The sequence below is a fragment of the Amblyomma mixtum genome, chromosome 4, assembly GCF_055824585.1.
Source record: "Amblyomma mixtum isolate Tamu chromosome 4, ASM5582458v1, whole genome shotgun sequence".
NCBI classification, from domain to species: domain Eukaryota; kingdom Metazoa; phylum Arthropoda; class Arachnida; order Ixodida; family Ixodidae; genus Amblyomma; species Amblyomma mixtum.
Genome location: NC_143015.1, coordinates 101947168 through 101956401, shown reverse-complemented (window position 1 = coordinate 101956401; position 9234 = coordinate 101947168).

Sequence of the window (9234 nt, the reverse complement as noted above, 5' to 3'; positions counted from 1 at the left end):
CTTCGAATGCACTACGTTAATTAGTTTGGCAGCAACGGACGTTTGAAGTTTAAAGACGCCACGGTTTGTACAAACACAGGTCGTCGGCGCGAATCCTTATATTAAGCTACGCTTTGATTCGACTAGTAATGTTATGCTCGGTACCACGATGAATCGTTTAATACCACTCTGAACATTCTACACCGATTACGTTGTTCACAATCTGTGTACCAATGGTATCACCCGCTGGTCCCACTTCATTGACTTTGAGTAGTGCGAGTATTACAGCTAAAGCTCTAAAACAAGCTGAGCTTGTACAGATGTAATAAATACCATTCCGCGCCCTGTCCTCGTTTAGAAACGATTAGCAGGGCACACTGGGCTTTCGGTTCTTTGCTTTGAACTTGTAGGGGAGACTTAGTCCCCCCCCCCCCCCCCTCCTCTTGCACTGTTCTACTTCTGTTGTGTATGGAGCGCACAGCATTTCGTGTTCTGCCCTGAAAGATCCCTTAGGGGACATCATTTTTGTACTGTACATGTTACTTTCAGTACACAATAAATTCTCTTTGTGTGACGCTTTGAGTATAAAACTGCATAGGACGTAAGATAAAGTGCGTGCCCTGTCCTCGCAGGTAACTTCACACTCATATGCGTCTTCGAGTACATCAAGCGCCAGAAATTCATCTGGCCCAAGATTCACCAGTGCACGGACTATGTCTACATACGGGCGTTTACATACTTCAATGACAAGACAATCAACCACGAGCCGCTCGTGTTTACTACGAAGACGAGAAAAGGTAAGGTGCCATACCCGACCATTCTGGACAAAAGGATTTTTGAACGGGAAAGGGCTTATCAACGAAATTTTGTAGCATGTTTTAACATTTCATTATAACAATCAATGCATCCGCAGATCTCTCGTCGGCAGGCTTATATTTTTATGCTAGCAACGTTTTTGTTATCGTCACAAATGGCACAAATGCAATTTTAACAGCTAACGGAGTTCAAGATTCTTTACCACTGGCCGCTGCGAACATCGGCGGTAAGGGCCTACCAGGCCCTCCTAACCTAACCTAACCTAACCTAACCTAACCTAACCTAACCTAACCTAAGAGTGTCGGGCATGCACGCGGGCTGCAACTTTGCCGAAGCATTTTGGTCTTCTGCTTGTCTTATCTCCCTTTTCTGTCTCACCTTTATATCCCCTCATCCATTTCCCCCAGTCAGGTTAGTAAATTGGTTTAATCTACTGCTTAACATCCCCGCCTTTGCTCATCCTCTTCCTACTCCTCCTGAACTGCTCGATTCGAGTGATGGAAACTCTCTAAAAGAAAGATTTTTCTTTACATCGGTATAATGGGCCATTACCTTCTATATTTCCATAACAACTTACAATATCCCTAAATTCCAAATTTTTGTCCAAGAATTTAGGACGCGTTCCACAAACTCTCCGTTTCGGCTATGGCTGCCAGTAATATTAAGCATGAAATTCGTCCAGCTGCCCTTCTCCACGAACTAATAAGCGAACATTCTCCGAAACCTCTAACGACCCTGAGGCAGAGCATTAGGCTTGCATAACTGAAAAAGGGCCAAACGCTGAGGCAGCATATGAGTATGAAACTTTAGCAATATCGAATGAGTATTCCTTCATCAGACATATTCGCCATATCCAGTACAAATTTTTCGTTCTATCGGGATATCTACTTTTTTGATGCCAACGTATACAGCGCAAGAAGACAAATCGCTTAGCATCATTTATAATGTCGTACTTCAGTTATTTTGGCCGTAATGCATGTTTGAGGTTTCAGGAAGTTACGGTTTGGGAAAACAAAGGTCGTCGGTGCGCATGCCTGTGAAACGCTACGCTTTTCTTCGACTAATACTCTGATGTTACGTAAAGCGCTGAATCTTCTGGTGCCACTCAAAACATTCTACGCCAATTAGGTGTTCCACAACCTGTCTACCAATGGTACCGCTCACTGGTCCCACCTGAATCACCTTGTGTTTCATACTAACGCGTGTTTCATGTCATTAGTATTGGCGCTAACGTTGCAGATTTCTTGAAGTGTTCCACGAGGTGTATCCGGTGAAAATAAAAAATTACCCTACCACAGCATTGGTGTGTCTGGTATCCGGACACGGGAAACGAACACGCGCACAAGCAGCTCGGCGTATACTTTTTCCGGCAATGGGTGTGGGTTCCGGAGAAAAAAGAGAAGCGCTGATGATGATCGTACAGGCTGTAGGGAAAACGAAACTGAAACTTAGGCGGGGTACAACAAGCACGAACTCGGATTCGATTCACCGCCGGTGCACACACAACTGCTTCGCTTTCCGGAGCATTAAGCAAGTGCAAAATATTTTGGAGAATTTGAGCTGGCGAAGGCCCTATATTTCTCGGATTCCTTTTCTTAGTTTTGGAGAATCAATTTCGAAAGCAATGGATGGAATTGGATACCAGTAAAAAGCAGGAAGCAGAAACCAAAACTCTGTTTCGACCAACGTATGTCAAAGGAGACCAAGATACGAACTCAAGGACACTGCGCAAGCAGCACATGTAATCGGCCCAATTATTGCCTTAATCGCGTCTATAAAATGAAAACAATTGAACGAAATTTTCGCCGAAAGAAAACACAGCTGGAGTGCGCGATTTTGTCCACAGAAATTTAATGGTCGGTTGTATAAAGTCCCGGGAAGGGAGCTGGACGCGGGGACACTTAAAGCCCCCACAGAGAGTCGGAAGTCGGAAACCTGTCCAGCTAAGAAAAGCAGCTTAGGTGGAGGTTGCCAGGCTGACTATGTTGGCTACCTAGCTTCATTAGAGACGGTCGCGTTCAGCACTCGAAGGAGCTCATTTCGTCATTATGGTGTCCCTGTGATAAGAAGCCAAAACAAACCAATACAAAGGTGAGGCAGAACCTCCCCAGCATGACTTTCACGTGCTCAAACCAATCAAAACTAAACGGGCGGGGGTTGGGGGGGGGGGGGGGGGCTAAAAAAAACTCGACAGGAAATTACGCAAGCTATTAAACAAAGGGCCACGTGATGCCAGTCGCGGAAGGACCAAGCGGAGGCCGGAGGGACGTGCAGAAGGTGTCATTTGTGCTTGGTGCCATGCAAAAAGAAAACAAAACATGTAAAATAAGGCTCTGAACATCCGGAAAGGCGACGAAAGTTTGAGTATGATAAGGAAAAAACGATCACGTCGATGTAGAAAATGAACGTAACGCCCTCCGAGTAGGGTCTATTGGTTTTCTAGCATTGTACCAATAGCCTCACAGAGTGGTGAGAAAGGCGGTTATGTAGCAGTATGAAAAGAAAACTAGAAAAAAAATTCTACGCGGGCAGTGCCAGTGATGAAGCGGAGTATGTAGTGTTCCACGTGGACGGAGCAGCTGCTGCAGACCGTGTGAGCGGGTGACGTGATCGAGTTCGTCAATCACGTGTGACATCCCACTCCCTGTCCACTCTCCTCACCCGCTCCAGCAATCTATGGTACACGCCATTTCCTTTTGAAACTTTCCCTCACCCGTAGCCTCCAACCCTTTCTTCGTCTTCTCTCTCCCCCTTTTTGTCGCCCTTCCCCTCTATTCTGTAAATAAAAAGAACCGCGTTTCCCTCCTTCAACTTTGCTCCTGCTAAACCAGGCTTCCCAGGGATAGACGTAAGGTGTTTTTCCGACATTAGCGTTCGAATTCTAACGCGTCTAAACACCTTTATGATATTGTCACGACCAGAGGAGCCGTGAAGGTAGACGTCGGGAAGAACCCAAGACCGGGAGCCTTCTTTTAATTATGGAGCCAGCTTCCACGACACAGAACAGAACAGCGCGCCACGAGAGCCTACCGCCGCTTCGTCGCCGTCTTCGACTTAGCGCGGAGGCCGCGCGGCGCGTTAGGCGCGTGGCATTATTCCCCCCCGCGAAAGCAAACATCGTCTCGATGTGGAATGGGGTATGTACAGTGAGAGGAGGAGGAACAAAAAAAAAGACGGGGGGTGAGGTGAACTATACAGTGCGCGCTAGATGACATGCAGGGAGAGTCAAGTTCACACGTGGGGTAAGGGGAAAAGGTACGAAACAGCGTGAACACAGCGCTCAGTCACGCGAAAAGTACGGCTTTAAGCGCACTACATGCACGATTTCAGGCCGTTGACGCTGAGGGCCGGCGACCACAGTTCCATGGGGGACAACCTCGTAGTTGACGCTGTTCAGGCGGCGCAGGACTCTGTACGGGCCAAAATATCTATTTAAAAGCTTTTCGCACAATCCCTTGTGGCGCACTGGTGTCCACACCCACACGTGGTCGCCCGGCTCGTAGTGCACGTCCCTGTGCCGAAGGTTATAGTGTCGGGCATCAGCGGATTGCTGGTCCTTGATGTGCAAGCGGGCCAGCTGACGGGCCTGCTCTGCTTGCTCCACGAAGTGGCCAGCTTCAGGGGGAAGCTCTGCGTCGCCGTACGGCAGCATGGCGTCTAGCATCATGCGGACCTCTCTGCCATACACGAGACGGAACGGGGTGAACTGGGTGGTTTCCTGCGTCGCGGTATTATATGCGAAGGTGACGTACGGCAAGACCTCATCCCAGGTTTTGTGTTCAACGTCGACGTACATCGAGATCATGTCCGCCAATGTTTTGTTGAGCCGTTCCGTTAGACCATTGGTTTGGGGATGATAAGCTGTTGTTGGTCGATGAGCAGTATGGCTAAGCGCTAAGATGTCATGTAGGAGTCGGGCTGTAAACGCCTTGCCTCGGTCAGTAATGATGGCCGATGGGGCGCCGTGTCTAAGCACGATGTCGTGCATAAAGAAGTGGGCAACTTCGGCGGCAGTACCTCGCGCAAGGGCCTTCGTTTCAGCGTAGCGGGTCAAGTAGTCTGTGGGGACTACGATCCACTTGTGGCCGGACGACGAGAGAGGAAATGGCCCCAGAAGGTCCATGCCGACTTTGTCGAATGGTATTTGTCGCGGCTCGATGCACTGAAGCAGTCCAGGAGGCTTGAGCGCGGGTTTTTTCCGCCGCTGGCATTGCCGGCATGTCCGGACATAATGCCTGACACTTGAAGTTAGGTTGGGCCAGTAGTAGTTCTGCCGGATTCGGGATAAGGTGCGGGTAACTCCAAGGTGGCCCGAAGTCGGTTCATCATGGCAGGCAAGGAGGACTTCATCCCGCAGATCAGACGGTATGACGAGCAGGTAAGTTGTCGGACTTGAAGTAGAGTTCTTTTTATAAAGCACCCCTCTCCGCAGGCAGAACGACGATAGTCCACGAGCTAGGTTTCGTGGTATTTCAGGGCACCCACCTTCGAGATGTTCGATGAGCAGACGGAGCTCGGCGTCGGCACGCTGTCTGGAAACGAGCTCAGATGTGCTGACCGCTCCAAAGAAGCTATCATCGTCGGTGGTGTCTTGCGGAGGAGGTTCGACGGGAGCGCGTGACAAGGTATCAGCGTCGGTGTGTTTCCGGCCTGACTTGTAGGTGACGGTGAAATCGAATTCCTGCAGGCGTAATGCCCAACGTGCTAGGCGGCCGCAAGGGTCCTTTAAATTTTTCAGCCAGCACAGCGAGTGGTGGTCGGTGACGATACGAAACGGTCTGCCATAGAGGTATGGGCGGAACTTGGCGGCGGCCCAGACTACCGCTAAACATTCTTTTTCCGTGGTAGAGTAGTTCAACTCAGCACGCGACAGTGCGCGGCTGGCGTAGGCAATTACTTTGTCGACACCGTCTTGCCGCTGAACTAGAACGGCGCCAAGACCGACGTTGCTCGCATCTGTGTGCACCTCTGTATCGGCATCTTCGTCGAAATGTGCCAGGATGGGCGGTGATTGGAGTAGGCGTCGTAACTCGTCGAAGGCAGTCTGTTGTTCGTTGCCCCAGGAAAATGACGTGTCATCACGGGTTAGGAGCGTCAGAGGGCTGGCGAGCTGGGCGAAGTTTCTAATGAAGCGGCGATAATAGGAGCACAGGCCCAGAAAACGTCGGACTGCTTTTTTGTGGGAGGGGACCGGAAAGGCAGCAACGGCAGCAAGCTTCTCTGGGTCAGCGCGGATTCCGTCAGCACTAATGACGTGCCCGAGGAACTTCAATTCGGTGAACCCAAAGTGGCATTTTTCTGGTTTGAGGGAGAGGTTGGCGGATCGAACGGCTTTGAGGACAGTCCTGAGGCGGTGCGGATGTTCCGTGAACGTTGCGGAAAAAATGATGACATCGTCAAGATAAACTAGACAGGTCTGCCACTTCAAACCGGTGAGAACGGTGTCCATCATTCTTTGGAATGTGGCAGGAGCACAGCAGAGCCCGAATGGGAGGACGCGAAATTCATAGAGCCCGTCTGGTGTAATGAAGGCGGTTTTCTCACGGTCCCTCTCATCAACTTCTATCTGCCAATAACCACTTCTGAGGTCGACCGAAGAGAAGTACTTGGCTTGACGAAGTCGGTCGAGGGAGTCGTCGATACGCGGGAGCGGGTACACGTCTTTCTTGGTCACACTGTTCAGCTTCCTGTAGTCGACGCAGAACCGTAGTGTCCCGTCTTTCTTTTTCACGATGACGACAGGAGACGACCACGGACTGCTTGACGGTTGGATGACGCCGTCTGTGAGCATCTCTTCGACCTGTGTTTGAATAGCATCTCGCTCACGAGGGGACACACGATAGGGCTGCTGATGGATTGGTCGGGCTCCTTCATGCGTGATAATGCGGTGTTTAACTATCGACGTTTGGTGCACTTTGGACGACGACGTGAAACACGCACCAAACTCCCGCAAGAGGTCCTGGAGTTGCCTCTTTTCAGTGGGTGGAAGGCCAGGATTTATGTCTACGCTGGTGACCGCTTCGGCGTCAGCTCCAGGTGTGTCCTCCGCACAAGCAAAGCATTCGGCCACTTCCTGAACATGGTCGACGTAAGCGATGGCTGTGCCACGGAACAGATGTCGATGTTCGTTGCAGAAGTTGGTGACAAGGACCTCTGTACAACCGTCATGAAAGGATCCAAGGCCCCGTGCCACCGCAACCCCCTTAGTGAGTACGAGGGAGACATTAGGCTCGACAACCCGGAGTCCCCTATGTGGCTCGTCGCAGGTAACTCTCGTGAGAATGCTGGCACGTGGTGGCACCGTAACGTTATCGTCGGCGACTCGCAGGGCGGACCGAGAACCCTGGTGCGCAGGCTCTTCTGTGGCCATTGCGGTAGAAAACGTCACCAAGCGGTTCGGGAGGTCTATGATCGCACCGTGCTCGCGAAGAAAGTCGATGCCAAGGATGACATCGCGAGAACATTCGCGGAGAACGAGAAAAGTGGCAACGAATGTGCAGCCTCGAACCGTAACCCGGGCCGCACACATGCCGAGTGGTGCGACAAGATGTCCGCCTGCCGTGCGTATGTCGGGACCGTCCCAGGGTGTCGTCACTTTTTTCAGGGCCGTCGCAAGCCGTCCGCTAAGGATAGAGTAATCTGCGCCCGTATCAACCAACGCGCTGACCTCCTTTGTGTCGACGAGAACAGGGATATCCAAGGAGACCCTGCCTTCAGCACGGCCCGTCGATGGCTGTTGTGGAGGATTCAGTCGGTGCGGCGGCGGAACCTGGTCGGCGACTGGGGTTGCGCTGTCGGAGCGATTCAAGCGGCGCGTTGGGGGAAGCTCTTCGGCGATGCGGCGTGCGACGTCGGGGCGATTCAGTTGCTGCGGCGGTGGAAGCTTTGCGTCGGAACGGCGTTCGGCGGCCTCGCCTCCAAAGGCCGCCGGAGCTAGTTTTCCCGACGAGGGCTCGAGGAACCACGTTGTCCCGAGGCGAAACGGGACCCAGAGGGCGAAGACCGGCGTGGAGAGGGCGATCGCGACTCGCGGCGCGGAGGAGATGGTGAACTACGCTGGCGGGTGACGTACTCGGCGATGTCTTGAGGGCGCTCTCCAGGGCGTGGACGGGGGCTGTCGACAGAAAAACCGCGCAGTCCCATTTCGCGATAGGGGCACCGCCGGTAGAGATGGCCGGCCTCACCACAGTGGTAGCAAAGCGGGCGGTGATCCGGAGTGCGCCAGAGGTCATTCTTCCGCGGTGCCTGGCGCCGATCCGCCCAGTAAGGAGTCGGCTGGGCAGAGTGCACCGCGACCAATGGTGCGGTGTAAGGCGAAGGCCCAGGAGATGGGGCCGCGCGGCGCACGACGTCCGCGTACGTGACTGGCTGGACAGGAGTCGGGTACGGCGCGGGATCGTATGGGGTCGGTTGCGGCGCCGGCACAGCTTCAGCGTCTTGTGCCCTGAGTGCCTGTCGGACTTCCTCGCGGATGACGCTGGGGACGGAATCGACGCGAGGGGCAAAGGTGGCTTGAAGGTGCTGCAGCTCCTCGCGGACCACGGAACGGATGAGTTCGCGAAGGGAGTCCGGATTGGTCCTGGGATCATGGTCGAACCGGTCCAACGTTGATAGAGTCGACGTTTGGCGCAGTTCCCGGTCGTACTGATGGGATCTTTGCCGCAGCAATTTCTCCATGTGCACGGCGTCGGCCAGAAACTCCGCGACGGTGTTGGGCGGGTTCCGCACGAGGCCGGAAAAGAGCTGGTCTTTTACGCCGCGCATCAGGTGCCGCAGCTTTTTTTCTTCAGGCATGGCCGGATCGGCGCGAGCGCAAAGACGCTTCACATCCTCGACGTACATGGCAACACCCTCATTGGGAAGCTGAATTCGAGAGGACAGTGCACGCTCTGCGCTCTCCCGGCGGTCGCTGTTGGCGTACGTACTCAGGAGCTGACGTCGGAAGTCCGGCCACGTAGAGAAAGTAGTCTCATGGTTTTCGAACCACGTTCGTGCAGTCTTCAAGGTTGAAGTAAACGTTACGCAGCTTTGTAGCGTCGTCCCAGCAGTTAAAGGTCGCGACCCGTTCGTATTGAGCCAACCAGTCTTCGGCATCTTCAAACAGGTCGCCGTGAAAGGGCTTAGGCGTGCGTGGAGTCTGAAGGGTGAGATAGGTGGGGCTGGCTGCAGGGACAGTCGTAGGCAGGGCGGGCAGTGGCGTCGCCATGAGTGGAGTGGTAGTTGAAGGCGCGTTGACAATAGGAAGGGCCTCGGGGGACAGGCCGCGGATCCTCCGGCTGGCACGATGGACAGGGGTGGTCACAAGAGGCGGACGCGTCGAGTCGTCCTCAGGAGTAGGGAGCATCGGCCGCACCTCCACCAGTGTCACGACCAGAGGAGCCGTGAAGGTAGACGTCGGGAAGAACCCAAGACCGGGAGCCTTCTTTTAATTATGGAGCC